Source organism: Anguilla rostrata, chromosome 14 (genome assembly GCF_018555375.3).
Source record: "Anguilla rostrata isolate EN2019 chromosome 14, ASM1855537v3, whole genome shotgun sequence".
Lineage (NCBI taxonomy): Eukaryota > Metazoa > Chordata > Actinopteri > Anguilliformes > Anguillidae > Anguilla > Anguilla rostrata.
The window spans coordinates 26,850,368-26,869,079 of NC_057946.1; the positions used below are offsets into that span (position 1 = coordinate 26,850,368).

The 18,712-nt window shown below is 41.4% G+C and overlaps 1 long non-coding RNA gene across 1 annotated transcript; it reads left to right on the forward strand.

The window, feature by feature from the left end:
• The first annotated feature begins 274 nt into the window (after window positions 1-274).
• On the forward strand, window positions 275-5,646 carry LOC135239696 (uncharacterized). The gene is made up of 2 exons (XR_010325462.1): window positions 275-2,055; window positions 3,109-5,646. It is a non-coding gene; the product is annotated as an uncharacterized LOC135239696 (long non-coding RNA).
• The last annotated feature ends 13,066 nt before the right edge of the window (window positions 5,647-18,712 follow it).

Here is an 18,712-nt window from a genome sequence, read left to right on the forward strand (position 1 = left end):
CAATGACTTCGTTTGATGTCAATGACTTTCTGAGCAATCTGTCAGATGAGGCACTGGATCTGTGCCGTAAGATTGACCTGCTGGAAATTGCAGAGCACGTGGGTCTTGTGGTGTCTGCTGCTCTCCGGAAGAGAGAGATTAAGTCGCGGGTAAGGGAGAGACTGGTGGAACTCAAAATTCTTGCCTCGCCTGTTGCTGTTTGTCCGTTTGTCCAGCCTGACGTGTCGCCTACTGGGCCTGTTGCGAGTCCACAGTCCCCTCGGGGTGCTGGTGGTTCTGCTGTGGTAGGAGTGAAAGAGGAGATTCCTCCAACTACCCCTCCACCTACATTGCCCAGGTTTGAGGCGTACTCGCCGAGTTCTTGTGGGTCGGGTAGTAATGCCCGGCTAAAGATCCGTCTCGCCCGGTTGAAGTTCGAGGCTGAGGAGAAGGCTCGTAAGGCAGATACTGAGGCACGAGAGAGGGCACGAAAACAGGAACAGGAATTTCAGTTAGCTATGCGTAAGCTGGAATTAGAGACAGAGGTTAAGATGCGGCAGCTGGAGTTACAAAATGCTACTGAGCAAACTTCCATTGTGGTTACCCCAGGTACGTCCCCACCGCTTGGTTTTGCTGGCTATGATGTCAGGAGACATGTGGCATTACCCTCTTTCAGGGAGACTGAGGTAGATGCCTATTTCAGCACTTTTGAACGTTTGGCAGCAGCTCTTAACTGGCCCAAAGAAATTTGGACAACCTTGCTGCAGTGTAAACTAATTGGAAAAGCACAAGATGTAATGGCTACACTAACTCTTGAGGATAGCATGAACTATGATGTGGTAAAAGCGGCTATTCTTCGTGTATATGAGTTGGTCCCGGAGGCCTATCGACAGAAATTTAGAAATCAAAAGAAAACCTCCGCCCAATCGTTCGTAGAGTTCGCCAGAGAAAAGGGAACTCTGTTTGACAAATGGTGTGCTGCGAGTAAAGTTGATAATTATGACTCTCTTCGTGAATTAATTTTGATAGAAGAGTTTAAAAATTGTGTTCCGGAACGTGTTGTAGTTTACTTAAACGAACAAAAAGTGATGTCTTTGTCTGAAGCTGCGATATTTGCGGATGAGTTTGCACTCACTCATAAGACTGTGTTTGGTTCCACCCAAGGAGCTAAGTCTGTTGCGTCCCGCAGTTCTAAAGACAACGAATCTCCAAAAGATTCCAAAATGTCACCCCCACGGTCTAAAGAGGAACGTGAATGTTTCTACTGCCATAAGGTAGGGCATGTTATTGCTAACTGTTTCACTTTGAAAAAGAAAACCGCTGCCTCAGCTAAGCCTACAGGCTTTGTTAGAATTGTTCCTCGAACTACTCAGTGTTTAAACGGTCTTGAAAGTAAACCTGAAGAAGGTTTTGAGCCGTTTATTTTTGAAGGTTTTGTTTCCCTTTCCGGTGATCCGACTGAGCAAAAACCGGTGCGGATTTTAAGAGACACGGGAGCTTCGCAATCCTTCGTGTTAGCCGACGTGATAGCCGTATCGGACGTGACATATAGTGGTGCTAATGTGGTAATTCAGGGCATTGATATGGCCTTGGTTACCGTTCCCTTACACAAAGTACATGTTCAGACTGATTTAGTCACGGGTTATTTTAATGTGGCTGTACGGTCCGCTTTACCTGTACCAGGCGTGGACTTCATTATGGGCAATGATATTGCCGGAGGTAAAGTGCGTCCAGTACTCGAAGTTTTAAATAACCCCGTACCATGTCCCATCTCTGACATGTCTAGATCACTTCCCGGTGTTTTCCCTGCTTGCGTGCTCACTCGAGCTCAATCAAAGAAATGGGGTGAGGAAGTTGATTTATCAGAATCTGTTTTAGCGTCCACTTTTACTGAGGATAGTTCTCTCACCAAACCGGAAGTACCACGTGTAAAGCCGGAGGTAGGTACAGAGGTTGAACCTCAAGATTTTTGTGAAAAAGAGGAATCTCTTACCTTATCTCTAGAGTTTGCCTCAGATAAATTGCCTGTCACTCGCGAACAACTTGTTGCTGCTCAGGAAAATGATCCGTCTTTGCGTAAGTGTTTTGAGATGGTGGTTAAACCTGTTGTGATGAAAGAAAAGTCGACTGCTTATTTTATAGATGATGGGTTGTTAATGAGGAAGTGGTCGTCTTCATTAACTAAGGGAGCCGAATGGGGTGTGGTTTTTCAAATTGTTGTACCTGGCATGTATCGACCACAGGTATTAGCGTTGGCACATGAAAATCCATGGTCTGGTCATTTGGGAATTTCCAAGACGTACAATCGCGTGTTAAAGAATTTCTTTTGGCCAGGACTTAAAAGTGCTGTTGTAAAACACTGTCGGTCTTGTCACATTTGTCAGGTCACGGGAAAACCTAATCAGGTTGTTCCACCAGCCCCGCTCTGTCCAATTCCAGTACTTGGTGAACCATTTCAGCATGTAATTGTTGATTGCGTGGGTCCGCTTCCTAAGGCAAAGTCTGGTCAACAGTTTCTGCTCACTATAATGTGTATCGCGACTAGATTTCCGGAAGCTATTCCATTGCGCACCATCACTACCAAGAACGTCATTAAAGCACTGACTAAGTTCTTTTCTATATTTGGATTCCCTAAAATTATCCAAACGGATCAGGGTTCTAACTTTGTCTCGAATCAGTTTAAACAATTTGTGCAGTCTCTAGCTATTAAGCATCAGATCGCAAGTGCTTACCACCCTGAGAGCCAGGGGGCACTAGAGCGTTGGCATCAGACTCTCAAATCGGCTCTCCGCAAATATTGTTTGGAGACTGGAAATTGTTGGGAAGAAGGGTTGCCATACATTCTGTTCGCTTTACGAGAAGCGGTACAGGAATCGTTAGGGTTCAGCCCTGCTGAACTAGTGTTTGGGCATACTGTTCGGGGTCCTTTAAAAGTTTTAAAGGATCAGTTCATATATGACTCGGATATAAAGCCTAATGTGTTGGATTACGTTAGTCAGGTCCGAGAGAAATTGCATCATGCCTGTTCCATTGCTAAAGAATCGCTCTCTGTGTGTCAGAATAAAATGAAGCGTCGTTTTGATTGGAAGGCTGTTGATCGCAATTTCAAACTTGGTGATCAGGTCCTAGTTTTGCTACCGATTGCTGGATCTGCTTTGTCTGCTCGTTTTTCTGGTCCCTATACTGTAGAAGAAAAACTGAGTGAAAGCAATTACGTAATTCAAACACCCGATCGTAAGCGTCAGTCACGCGTGTGCCATATTAATATGCTTAAGGCATATAATTCTAGGACGACACTTCAGTCGAAGGATGTGAAGAAAGTTCTGCCTGTGTCACGAGTTTCTAGCATTAGCCCTGTACCTAGTAACCCCAGTTTTAATTGTACAGAGGATGAGGATGGCCTCGTGCTTCGGAACGCCCCTCAGCAGTGTGCTAGACTCACCAATTCGGAGACTTTGTTAGAATTGTCGTCCCACCTTGCTCACTTATCAGATGTTCAAAGGTCTGATATTGTTAATTTAATACATGAGTTTCCAAATCTTTTTGGTGATACTCCCTCGCAGACTACCGTAACACATCATGACATTGATGTGAACGGTGCCGCCCCTATTAGACAACACCCATATCGGGTTAATAGTACAAAACGTGAGGCTATGAGACGGGAAGTGCAATACCTGCTAGAAAATAATTTGGCTAAGCCCAGTGCTAGTCCATGGAGCTCGCCTTGTATTCTTGTGCCGAAACCTGATGGAACGTCACGTTTCTGCACTGACTTTCGAAAAGTCAATGCGGTTACGGTGCCAGACTCCTATCCCCTACCGAGAATGGAGGACTGCATCGATAACATTGGTGCCGCTAAATTTGTCACAAAACTTGACTTGTTGAAAGGGTATTGGCAAGTGCCGTTGACTCCTCGCGCGTCTGAGATTTCAGCGTTTGTTACCCCCGATAACTTCCTCCAATATAACGTTTTAGCCTTCGGCCTTAGAAACGCTCCGGCCACGTTTCAGCGGCTGGTGAATACAGTACTTATGGGTATTTCAGATTGTTATGCCTATTTAGATGACTTGGTTATTAGGTCAGATAATTGGGCCGACCATGTTTCCGTACTGCGTTGTGTGTTTGAGAGGTTGGCCAAAGCAACGCTAACTCTGAATCTCGCCAAATGTGAGTTTGGCAAAGCGACAGTAACATACCTGGGAAAGCAAGTGGGTCATGGCCAAGTTCGGCCATTGGAAGCAAAGGTTGCTGCCATTGCTGGTTTCCCTGCGCCTACTAGTAGGCGTGAGTTACGCCGTTTCCTCGGGATGGCAGGGTATTATCGGAGTTTTTGTAGGAACTTCTCGGTTGTCGTGGCACCCTTAACGAGTGCGCTTAGTATTAGGAAACCTTTTGTGTGGACCTCAGACTGCCAAATAGCTTTTGAGGCTGTTAAGCTTTTGCTATGCAGTGCGCCTGTACTCGCGGCTCCAGACCTTGCGCAACCGTTTAAGTTAGAGGTTGATGCAAGCGCTCTAGGAGCTGGTGCGGTACTGCTACAAGAAGATAAAGATGGAATTGATCACCCCGTCTGTTTCTTCTCCCGAAAATTTAATAAACACCAAATAAACTATAGCACCATCGAAAAGGAAGCACTAGCGTTGTTATTAGCCTTGCAGTTCTTCGAGGTGTACATTGGCTCGAGTTCTACCCCTGTCGAGGTCTTTACAGACCATAATCCATTAGTGTTTTTATCGCGAATGTACAATCAGAACCAGCGCCTTATGCGTTGGTCGCTGATTCTACAGGCATATAATTTAAATATTCGCCATATTAAAGGGACTGACAATGTACTGGCTGATACGTTGTCTCGTAGTTTTGAATAATTAAACACTTGAATAAATTTTGTGTGTAATAGTGCGGTAACACCACTGTTAAAAAAAATGAAAATATCATGTCAGGTATTGAATTGTGTATAGGTAAGGGGGAATTGGCACAATGTGTGTACGCCTGTAATTATGTAGGCTACTTTGGTATTTTAGAATGAAGTGGTGTATACTATTACCATGTGTGTTAACTAACTTAAAAATAAATGAATAAATGTATTAAGTTAGTTCTTAAGGGGGGAAGTGTTACGTGCCATGTTTTTTTTGTGTGGACTTCCCTGCCTTCACCTGTCAGTCACCATCCACCAAGTCCCACCTTCACCAAGCCCCACCCTCCGTGTCAATTCTGGACAGCCAATCATAACTCGCCACATCTACTATAAAAACCCCACCTGTTTGTAACAATGGATGTCTGACTGTTTGCTCTGTGTTATGTCTTTGACTATGTATGTTAACACCTCATTTGAACTTGTCTTGTTTTATGTACACTTCCAAGGCTTGGGACAGGTAAGACTGGGGGCTCCTGTACATATGCCCGTAGGCTATGTTTTGTATAGATTCACTAGTCCTTAGGGGTGATTGCCAACCAATTGTATTTCAGTCTGCTAGTTAGAGTAGATAGGCCTTTTGTTTGTGTACTTGATACACTAGATTAGTTTACTCTCTGGTTTAGCTAGCTTGTTTGTTTGTTCTTTTGGCAACATCCAGCGTCCGTTGACCCTGGTAGTGTGTGTCTGGGTTGTTATATGTCTGGTAGTTTGTTGCACCGTTTTGTTTATCACAGTAAACACCCGTGCACTGAGTTGCTGCTTTGTCTGTGTTTTTTTTGTTGTTACCTTATCTACAGCATTAACATCTCCCGGCCATTTAACATCAAGTTACATACCCCATGCACCCCTAGACCCATGGGGTCGTAACACATGACCAGTCATTTGTCGTGTTATTGGCTTTGCATGTGCTAAAAGGTTTTGCACGTGCATATGGTTTTAGTAAATCAGGCCCTGAACTGTCCTCTCTGAATTTCAGTGTTTTCAGCCTCAGACCTTTTTAGGACGCCCTTAGCCAGCCTCAGATGGGAGAGAGTCTGTGTGTGTCACCAGTGCTGAGCGAGAATCCCATGTTTGAACGCACACCCATGACTCAGGATGCGTGCTCTCGCATTCAGGTGAAGAGAAGCACCCTCGGGGGCACAGTCACAAACGGAACCGGTAATCAGCTGTCCCCCGTTAAAAACTGTCCACGGAAATCACGCGTGCGCTCTGATAATCATTACATCACCTGCGGCGTCACAGCCGGGGTCTAAACCTCTCCCTGTGTCGTTAAGGTGGCTTGGGGTCGGCCCAAGAAACCCCTTATTTTACCTTAAAGCACGGAGGAGTCTTGTCAGGCCGTCCGAATTATCTCAGAAGGGCGGGGGGGGGGGGGGGGGGAGCCCGAACGGGGGCCGCGGAGGCCGGAGGTTTTTTTGATTGGGAACGCCGGGCCGTTTTTGGGCGTGATGAATAACAGCTGGTGCCGCCCCAGAGCTGGGCGGAGCCGAAGCGCGCGGAGGGAGAACAAGGCCGCCGATTCGCTGGACGCGACCGGGGCCCTCGGCTCGCGTGAGGCTCCCGCTTCCGCTGCCGTGTTTATCCACGGAGCGGCCAACTGTCTTTATGGCTTAGATCCAGGGCACGAGCGTTTGAGCTGCAACTTTAAGCGCACGATATAGCCCCACAGCACACGCTGGAAAGCTGTACTGCACGTGCCCTGTAACACTTACAAAGCTGTGGTGCTGGAGGGTGTGAGAGCTTGACAACACGTGTTGTCAGATGAGCTGTGATGCACACATTTGTTTTGCTGGCAATCGAGAGACTTGACTATCAATGGTCTTTTGTTGTTGGATTATACTTCGATTCTTCCCTCTTTCCCTCTTTGTCCCATCATAATTCTCAAAAGCAAAAAATACATGGATCATAGGATCATATAATGGTTCTGGCAAATAAAATACAATGCCTTGAAGCCATTGCGTCAAAATGGCAGGAGCCGTCAGGGCAGTTATACAGATGGATCATTTAAAGATGTGAAATTCAATCCCACTGTGCTTCTTTTGTTAACCCTTCACAGTTCCTGCTTCTCTTAAGGATAAACCCAAATATAGGCCATAACATTCCATTCAAATCTGTGTTTGATGCATAACTTAATACTATTTATGGAAATTCTACATATTATTGCCACTCAAATTATTTGATGCACAACAACAAAATGTAGTTGAGGATAAATGTGGAGAAAAATAAAGGATAAATTGGATAAATAGCACTTAGAAACAGAATTTCCCTTAATAAATATACGAAACAATCTGAATAACCTGTATAATAGAAAATCTAATTGGTACTACATTTTGGCTCTAAATTGCAGATGTATTGTAATCACTTTCTGACAAAGAATGGTTTTAAACTCAGAGGGTGTGATTGTGTTTTTCATTGGTGGGGATCTGACCTTTAGATATTTAAAGTTGCAGGGAAGAAACTATTCAACTGCCCTGACAGCCAACGCCATGTCAAACAAAGCAGAGGTCCATAAAAAGAAGCAGAACACAAACAATTTGGATTATTCCTGGAGTTTCGTTAGTGCTGCCACATTCACTCTAATCGAGTGCAACTCTCAGGTGAAGAAACGGAAGATTACCCATGTAAATGTTTGTAAAAACGTCCTTCATATGTAAAAAATATGTAAACATTCGTTCATTTCATTTGACTACGAAATTTAAAAAAGCTCTTTGAAGCCAAAGTTTGTCTTCAGTAACTGCTAGAAGTATTGTTTGCAAAAATAAGTACAGTAGGCTTGAACTTTAAGTCAAAACAGTCATACAGTAATTCAATATCAAAATTCAATACGCTCTATGTATAGTATGTGTACTCCACCTAGTGGCAGAATTAAATATTACATTTGAATTATCGCACCATAAATTGAAATATAGTTACTCAAAGGTCTTTAATGCTAATCACCATCCTACCTTTCCAACTCAACCACGGAGGCATGAATTCACACAGGCACACACACACACACACACACACATATGCACACACATACACAGATTACATAGTCTGAATTTATGTTTTGATGATTCCACAAGAAAATAATCATGTTTGATGCTGTTTAATTAATTAATAACTATTAATAACAAGTTCACAAAAATCAGCAAGGAAACAAGGCCAATAAAACACAATACAAACAGTTTTATACATTTTATTGTAATATAATAAAAGATAAAGATATTGTCTTTAGCATTATAAAATGTCAAACACGAATGATACCGCACAATTACAGAATGTGACTGCCTCATTGGCAGTTGTGATTCCCTTATTTTGAGGTATCTTCTTGCCATAATAATTTTAGACATCTGCTGTGGCGTAAGTACAACACAGCCAGAAATGCAATAAAAAAATACAAAATATTGTTCCCCTCAGGATATAAGGATATAAGACTCTGACAACACCATATACCGAAGCATATTGTTATATTGAATTGATCATAGGCTTCTAAATGTGTACGACATGGGATTCACAAGGTTGTAACAAATGAACCTGCAGGTGTGGAGAATCAATTACATGCTGTAATATGCATTTACTCAAGAGTGGTTGGAAACCTTCATAACAGGATTTGATTGAACATTATTAAATCACACCAGCTGCCCCACTACACATATTATTAATCAATTAATGTATAAATTAAAATGTTCTCTGTATTGGTCAAATTACACTGCTTCTTTTCAGTTAATAGACTGGCTTACAAATGATTTATCTGTGTCATGGTGCTGTATAAGCATATCACAGTGATAATCATACTTGTTATAATTAATATTTTTTGTACATGAATTAAAATATTGAATATTTCTTTAAAAGTAAATATAGTATCTTATAATTCCACTATATATTTTTTTCAAGAAAATGTGCTTGAAATGCTTGCTGTCACCTTCACTCTATGTAAGGAACACTTTGCTTATTAATTATATTGCTGATACAGTATGCAAAACGTTTTGTCTTTCAGCCATAACAAGTATATTCACAGGCGATGCTAATTCAACCGGGTATATTTCCACCAGATTTCCAGTTGCAGTCACATGTTCAGTTGTTTTGTTATTTTATCTAATTGCTATTTCACAAACATGTTTCCAGACCTGTCCCACCACATCTGCCCCCTTCTCTAGCTTGGAGAGTACAGACAAGACATGGGCATCCTCTAAAACTCGCGTAGCCAGGAGGTACTATCCGGTCCAAAAGCTGCACTAGATTCAGAGGTCATGAGGTACATTTCAGATCGTGAGATGCATAAGCACCACTACACCAATGGCTAATGCTTTAGTCTTCCTTACCCAAATCTGAGGCTAATGTCACGCAATGGCATTAGAACATAGATGACACGCACAAGGCAGATTTTGACACAGCAACTCATTATCGCCCATTAGCTCGTTAATGGCTAATAAACTGACTAGTTTTTGGCCATTAATAATCGAGCCACGATTATTTGGCATCGTAATATGCTTTAGATTGATATTTAATAGGCTTTATGCATCAGTTATTCTAATTGTCACAGCTGCACAGTTCGCTGGTCTTCGTTACCAAGACCCCACACATCATTCTCACTCATCCCACAAAAGCGGAAACAGGCTCCACTCTTAGGTTAACAGCTGACAGGAGAACCAGCACTTCATCAATGTAGCTCTGTGCTGTAGGTAGCCATCAATCACAGCAAAAGTGAATTCTGTAGCAAATACTAACGAGGTGTTTAATTAGATGATTTACTGTTTATACAACGCACAAAGTCATACAGTCTGTCATCAATGCCCAACGAGTGGAACTGGCATCAAACATTCGAGCCTGTATTCAATCAACATCTGTCCTTAATGCTGACTTACAGCACAAGGAAATGCAAGCCTTACACTTTTTCTACACAAACTCCGTTTGGTGAGTTAATTTTACCAATCACTCAACTCATTAGTGGAGATTTCCATTTAATTTAAAGTCAAATCTAAGGACAAATATTGATTGAATCTAGACCTCAGTGTCCAAAATAAGTATAACTTCCTACAAATATACATGTTCTCTTTATATTCGATTTAAAAAATCTCATAAACCTTTCCACGGCATGTCTGTTTGGGCAGCACACACAGCTGAACAATATGTGGAAGTTTAAGTGCAGAACCATTTACTTCAGTTGTAAAAGCAACGAACAGTTAAAATAGTCCACAACTCCCACAGATAAAATCAGTTTCAGTTAAAAGTCCAGTTATGACTTTTTATCTCAGAAATTCACACCATACTGAACTCAAAGGTTAAGGGAAGACACGTACACTGTTTATGACTTGAGCTGCAAGAATTGCTCCATTCTGTACTCATCATCCAAATAAATGAAACCCTCATCACAAAAAAATGATACTTCACTTTTTTTTTAAACATATAAAATAGACATCAGAATTTTTTGAATAAATTATGGAATGCAGCCTATCACCATGCAATTCCCTTAAGCACTGACTTGCTGTCTGTTAATTGGCCGGTCTCACACCTCACGTCTGGGCACGTACGCCATTCTCACTTTAGTTGAACCCGACTCAATTAAGTTATTTCACCACTACACCGCCATGAGACGAGTCAGTTCTCTATGACAGAAGAGAGGGAAAGGATGAGGGGAAAAATCTGAAACACTCTTTTTTCGGGGAAAATTTTTTTGAAATTCACGCCATTCAATGCGCAGCTTAAGCTTCTAATTAAGTCAGCTGGGACTGTGAAATTGAGCATATTGAGCACTGTTTCTGGGGCAGACAGAAAAGCTAAAACTTTGGCTTCATGTACAGTTTCTCACCATTTTAAAAAGGGTTTTATGCCTGACATTGAATTGGTGCTCTTTTGTATGATGTATGCTCTATGTACAGTACAACCTACCTTCTCTTTTGTGAACAACCATTGAAATTATAACTACTACTACCTGCCATTTTATGTGAGACACATTTGAAGCACAGTTGCATGACATAACTGACTAGCACCAAGAATTATTATTTAAAAAATCAATACAGGCTTTAAAACACCTTATTAAAATGCAGACAAATGGGTTGCTGGACGGCTATCCCTATTAAGGCACTGTGCCAGTGCATGGACGGGCCCCGCGGTCTGGCATCGAACGCAGGCTGTGCCCGTGCTGGCCGTGCCCATGCTGGGCCGTGCCAGGCAGCCCTACAGGGCCATGTGTAATTGGTGGGCACCCAGGGAGAAGGAGATCCGGCCGGCCAGACAGACGAGCAAACACAATGCGTGAAAGAATCAGCTTTGCCCAACGGAGAACTGTCACTCGTATTCTTATTGTACTGCTTATTGCCGTGCACCTGTGCCGAGAACTGACATAAGCAGCGACGCGTTAGCGCATAAGAATCTGCTCTGATTACGTACCTTGATTGCAAATTAATTATAATGCGATGTTCATCAGCCTGGATGGTGTAGTAATATATGAAAGTGGGCATCGTTATTCAGCAGTGCCACTAAACTGGCAGGACTGCTGGAAGAGACTGAATACGAATATGAAATTGGATTTATTGAACGCTGCATTCTGATTGGCCAAGTAACAAATTGTGGTAATAGATAAGATAATGAATGCTGGGGCAATGAATACCTGGGGTAAAAATGAAAACTGACATCGCACCACCAGTGCCGACTGACACAAAGTACTGTTCTGGTCATAAATAGTTGTAATCAAGGCGATGACTCCAGTTTCTAATAGTTGAATATCAGGGAAAACGGTATAAAACGAAAACCACTGGCTACTGATAAGACCATAACTTTGTCGTTTAAGACCCACTGTTATGCAAATGAGTGGGGCAGCAGCATTTCAACAGATTTAATGTGTCTGAAGTTCATGGAGCTGTCCTGCTCTCTCACAAAACATTTTATCAGCATTACGAGTGACAAAAATCAGCGATGCCTTCCAGCTAGGCATCTACATACTGCAAAACCATATTCAATAAATATACAAATGTCCATCCAGCCATCCATCCATCCATTCTCTATACCTGCTTATACCTGCTCAGGGTCGCGGGGGGAGCTGGAGCCTATCCCAGCGTGCATTAGGCGAGAGGCAGGAATACACCCTGGACAGGTTTCCAATCTATCGTAGGGCACACACATCATTCACTCACACACTCATACCTGTGGGCAATTTAGAGTCTCCAATCAGCCTACCTGCATGCCTATGAATTGTGGGAGAAAACTGTAGTACCTGGTGGAAACCAAAGCGGACACGGGGAGGATACGCAAAGGCCCAGGCCAGGATTCGACCTTCTTGCTGTGAAGCGACAGTGCTACCCACTGCAGCCCCGTGCCACCCAATATAGAAATGTCAAATATGCATTCCTTGATTTAGCTTTTTTATTAAAACATCTACCACTTGTATTTATTTTAAAGCTTGAGATTTCCACAATCACTTTCTATAAATTTGCCAGTGTTTTAACCTCTTAATTGTTTATTGAGAAGTTTTTCTCAGAGAGCTGGACAGAGTACACATTCATCCTAGCTCAGATAAATTAATTAAATTAAAAACATATTCCTTGGCTGGAGAAGGCTTCAGTTGTTGGCCAGCGCATGTTCCATTTTTGCAACTTTTGCTGGTGCGACCATGCGATCTCTTCTGATTAAGACCCACTGTGATGCTGTTTTATGAAAAATTAATCATATCAATCTCTTCATTGTGTGTGAAACAATTCATTTACAGCCAGCCATCTCCCCACCTGCTCGCTGTTGGCAACAGCTGAGGCTGACTCACTTCCTGCATGTCAATGAAGGGAAGCTAATGCTAAGAGTCCTGGGTTTGCTGGGAGATCTGAGTTCTGTAGAGAACTGGTTGGCGTTTTCCCTGCTAAACACCAGAAAGGGGGCTTTAGTTATCCATCTAATCGCCATAACAATAATATGAAAAAGAAACGGAGTGGGTAACTCTACAGGACCTGTTTTTTAGAGGCCCTTGAGATGATGCTTGATACGTTAATGAGGGTGGTGACAAACGAAGATTTGCACGCTAAATGCGCAAAGGCAATTTAATATGGCAGGTATGAGAACTCGCATACATATTCATCAGCGAAGCACCTCGGTCTCAATTACTGGAGCTGTTCAGGAAAGGAACAAAGAGTCCCACGGTGTGAATTTTTAAACTACTGGCGTGGTTAGATGCAAGTTTAGAACAGACAGTAAATACAGTGAAAGGAACAGAACGGCATGAATGAACTTCTAAAGTTTTGCGCTGAATTGAAATTAGCACCGCGTCGCTGTCACACGGCTGTGACTAAAACACCAGTGGCCTCATTTATTAAATGCGCTTTCAAAACAAATTATGTTAATATGCGCATTTTCACAGAAAATACAGTTTATCAAGATATACGGTTGTACAGAGACCCTGAGTCTCCCCGATACTCATGACTCCTGTTATATAAACATTTACTGCGGTTGAATGATGGCACTGCAGGGAAGGAGGAGGAATACAAAGTTAATTATTTCTCTTTGATCCTACACGGCAAATATCAAAATAAAAAATTATAGAAATTTTGGTAAAACACATGTCAATAACAGATGATTTAATTGATTCTTAGCATACAAAAGTAAATGAACATCTATTTCAATGTTTACCGAGCATTTTGCGGGGGAAAAATTGCATTAGGGGAATAGAACATTATGAATACAAAGATTGCAATGTAGTAATTTAATCTCCGCTGGTTTGATCTTTGCCATTTATTTACAATGAATAGCAGGATTGCCCTATCCCATTTCAGTCACGTGGGTTAAAACAGAGGAGCATCAAGAATTCAGTAACTGCATTTGGAAAAGTTAAACAGTTTTGTTCAGTTGTAGAGGCTTAAAAGTTTCAAATGTTGGCTTAAAATGTGAAATGGTGTTTTGTGCTGAGCTGCTGTAGGCTACAAGGTAATTATGATAGAAAAGACCAATCACAGCTTCTATTTTCAGGTAGGTTGTCAAATAACACTTAAAATAAAAAAAAATTAAAAAAAAATTAAATGTGCATTTCAGCCAGGACAACTCATGTATTTTGATTAAATATATTATTGCATATGGTATGCAATTATTTTGGTTTGGTGCTGAATAGATCTGCTTTACTGTAGGTACTTTTGTGCACGCATCATTGTGCACAACCTATTGAACAGGGAGCATGATACATCTCTCCCCTACTAAACGGGAGACATACCAGAAACCCCCCCAGTGCCCTGAAGCGGATCCAAACAACAGGTGGAAGCTGGGGTGGTGTGGGGTGCACACAATTCTGTGAGCTGCAGCAAGTGTTGCATGCAGGGAGCACCATGGGAAAAGCAGCACTGGAGAGGACTGTCGGTTTTAAAGAAGTACTCCATTAGTGATGTGTGCATGTGATTGGTTGAGTATGAGGACATGTAGTGATGTGTGCATGTGATTGGTTGAGTATGAGAACATGTAGTGATGTGTGTATGTGATTGGTTGAGTATGAGACCATGTAGTGATGTGTGTATGTGATTGGTTGAGTATGAGAACATGTAGTGATGTGTGCATGTGATTGGTTGAGAATGAGAACATGTAGTGATGTGTACATGTGATTGGTTGAGTACGAGAATATGTAGTGATGTATGTGATTTGTTGAATATGAGAACATGTAATGACGTGTTTATGTGATTGGTTGAGTATGAGACCATGTAGTCATGTGTGTATGTGATTGGTTGCATATGAGAACATGTAGTGATGTGTATATGTGGTTGAGTATGAGAACATGTAGTGATGTGTGTATGTGATTGGTTGAGAATGAGAACATGTAATCATGTGTGTGTGTGATTGGTTGAGTATGAGGACTTGTGGTTGCTGAGGCCAACCAAAAGTGTCCTGACCTAAAATTACCTGCTCATTTTAGAGATGTAATACAGCATTATTTTGGTTGCGCAGATATGCATATCTAAGGAATTATACAAAACAAATACATTCCAAAAATATCTACACTTGACAATTTTTTGGAGGCTAATAAGATTCATATGCTTCAAAACATTGCCTTCTTCTGTGGAATGCTGTTATGAAGAAGGGAATGTATCAAAACATTTGAATAAAACATCTAAACATTGTGTCAAAATGCACAGGAAAAATGTTTCAAGTAAATCTTCAAAAAACTTCAAATTACAGTTTTACTCATCTTTGTAGATCTGTAGTCTCAGATATGTAGTCGTATGCAGATTCGCCCAGCAATGACTTGAAGAATTGAGTCTTAGCAATAAAATATATGCATTTTCGGTATACACAAAAAATTTAGTGAAGTTCATTAGAAGCTTGCTGCCACAACTGAAAAAAAAAACTGAATACTCCCCCCCACCCCATTCCCCCATCCAACCAAAAAATGTCTCTTGTGGCTAATTATGCCGTTCTGGGTCTACAGACATAATGTGCCGTTCGCTAAGGACATGCATATTACATTTTCATTTGTCAAAAAAAAAAAAAAAATACATGACTGGAATTCCGTTTCATAAGATGCTGATATTTCTGTTGGCAGTGCGTCTGCGCCTTAATTCTCCGTCTCGGCAAAGAAAGCCAGAAACGCAGAGCGCAGGTGCGGGGGGGGGTGGGGGGTGGGTGGGGGGGGAGGGGGGGCGGTGAAGAAAAAAAAAGAAAAAATCCAAAATAGAGTTGTCAGGCGCTCGACAAGGAATGCTGACTTCGCCTTGTAGTTTCCGCCGGAGTCGGCTCGTTCCGTTTCGCCCCGTTCGGCAGCGCCCCGGACCGCATTAACGAGAGAGCGGCGGCGGGCTATCGGTGAAGAGCGGGATTCGCGTCCTCCTGCGAGAAGGAGAGATCTGACGTTCGCTCTCTCAGACAGGTCATTATCACCCCTGCGCACAGCTGCGGAAAGGCCCGGGGTTCTCACAGGGCTGAGGGGTAAAAAAGGGAAGAAAATTACCTGCGAGAAGACAAGGACGGGTTTTTTGTTAAGAAGAGAGTGCAGGGTAATTGAAGGGCTACTTAAGTGCTACTGAGCTGTGGGTATTCCCATCGCTGACAGAAAGAAAAAAAGAGAAGAGAAGAAAGGCCAACAGCCAAATGTAAAGCCTCGTAGGCCAGAACATATTTTTTTTGTGTGTGTGAAAAATATGTCCACAATCAATGAAGAAACTACATTTTTTAACATAGTGCTGATTTCGTAGTTACAAATACAAACGACAAGCAATGATCCTGCATGACAGGATTTGTGGATTCTACTCCATTTTAAAGAAAAATCTTCACCATATACAAATGATACAGTGATGTGATATTTTTTATTTTTTTTAAATTAATTTTTAAAATGTCATTATCATCTGCAATCCCTCAGTGACAAGGGATGATCTCCTTTCTTAGGATGTATGATTATGGCCATTTATAGGTCATGTAAAGACTGCAGATTTGAGGGTTATGAGCCAGGGATTCTTAAGCATACTGCTATCGGTCGATATGAATGCAACAGGGATGGAGGCCATTCTCAACTCATCAAAATACAGCAATTTTAGTCATTTAAATCCTTTATTAGATAAGGAAATCTTTACTTACATTACCACAGCCTTTTGAGTCATGCAGGCAAACTTCGCTTTTAAGACTATTGCTTGGGAGAAACCTATTAAAATATTATTTTTTTTTAATGTTATTTTTCTCCAAATTGAATATGTAGGCCTGTCCCATTACCTCAGCATATGGTATAACAGGTATGTATGTCTCTGAGTTTTCAGGCACAGATATATATGGCTATGTGGATACGTCCTAGAAGATCTGTGATCATTATAGGAAGCCTAAATGAACTGAAAAGTTTTCAGATATAAGGATATTAATCTAAGATTAATTAAAATATTCAAAATCTGAACTAACTTTTTCATATTGCTTCTATCAAAGGGCAATGAAGTTGTTTATGGCTAAACACTCATTCAAGTTTCATGAGATGCACAAACCAGCGTTCAAATAATAGAAATGATAATTTTGAGTCCCTTTTTACTGCCTAAAATTTCATTATATTCAGCAAATTATGAATGTGAAAAACTGTTAGATCACAATGTTATACGACACATTATATGCCTTCATTATAAACATGGCCTCATTGGACTTTGAGATTATATACAGTATGTGGATGTGTAGAACATTTCACTTGAACCCTTTGACATCAGGCTGACATAACACTGCCATACACACGTCATACCAGCTGTCACAAGATGGCATAACAGGTGATGTCAGTTTATGTCAAATGACATAAAACTGTTATCACATTTATTGGTAAATGTTATGACGGCAACATCTGTCATAACATTTACTGATAAAAGTGTGACAGCAGGTGCAAACTGGATACAAAGAGAGGAAGATGAGAGAGGGAATGTGTCTAAAATAAACAGTGTCACCACCTAGCTTGGGAGATTCATTGACATGCATTTTGTAGAGACTCACTCCCAAAGAAGTGGTCCAGGACCAACTCTCCGTGTTATACTATGGCAATACATAAAATAAAGCTGATTTCACCAGCCTTTACACAATCAGCTTCTAATTGTTGAGATACAGTATAAACGAGCACTTGTGTAATCATAGCCTGTGCTAATGGCATTGTGATTGACATGATTAATATGTTAGTAATCAGTAAAAAAAATATATATAATTTAGAATTAGATTCATGGTTGAATTGCTTTCAAAAAATTTTCCAATAATGTATATGTATTTTGTTTAATGTTACATTTTATCATGTGTTCTTTATGACCGCTTCTCTATTTGTTCATTATACTCTTAGTAAATGCTTGATATCACTTTCTGGATACCTCGTTCTTCTCAAAAAAGCGCTAGTCGCGCCTACTTCCTGAATAGGGCCGAATGGAGGATGCATGCAATCAATCCCCGCCGTCTTTATGAGGCGGTAACCTGGCTGCTCAAAGTACACCTGCACTGCAGGCAAAGCTCGGGCAGCAGGAACTGATCTAAAACAAGTCATGAAATCTCCCGACAAGAAACGAAAGGACCAATGAGGTCCATCCAATGAAATTTACAGCTAGACATGTGGTTATCAAGTTAGTATCTAGCCATCTACAGTGGGGACCATTTGTAAGTTGATATCATTTCATGAAGGAATAAATACTGAAAAAGAACAGATCCAAAAAATACTAAAACTTTTTTTAACGTAAACTTAGGTACATATAGTATAAAACTTTAAACGAATGCACATTAAATGTTTTTTTTTTCCTTTGCATCCTATCCTGAAACATTTTAGCATAGTCACTATATCTTAGTCTTTTTAGTCTACAGAGGCTCATTAAAACTATTACAAAACTGCTTCAAAATCTGTACCGGAAGAAAGAGACATAATTAATATCTTTTTTTTTTTGCTCGGAGAGTAAAAGTCACTACCTATTCTCCGCCGGCTGTACCAATTTCGGCTGATAGATTGCGGTCATTATAAGTACCTCTGTAGAAACGCCGTACACAAAGAGTAATGAAAGGTTAACCTTCCGGTCCAGGGTAATGCAATGCATGGGGCCCGTTTTTCACTGTCAAGGCGACTCAAGGTGAGTTTGGCGGAAGCCCATGGATAAAGTATGTGCTCGTGGTTGATTTAGCGGGGGACCCATACATTACAGCCCTCCCCCTCATCCGAGGGTCCTCGCGCCAGCGTTCTAGTTTGTATCGTTTCCACGGCATCCCACAAATCACGTCAGCCGCTGCTGACACACACGGTCATGTTAACAGATAGGACTCGCATGCGTACGTCTTTTTGATGCCGTTACGGAGAGGGAATCAGATGGCGAACGACACCACGGCCCTCTGCCGTTGTGTTAATTAACATTAACATTATCTATAATTGTCGGAATATCTCAATATCTTATGAAT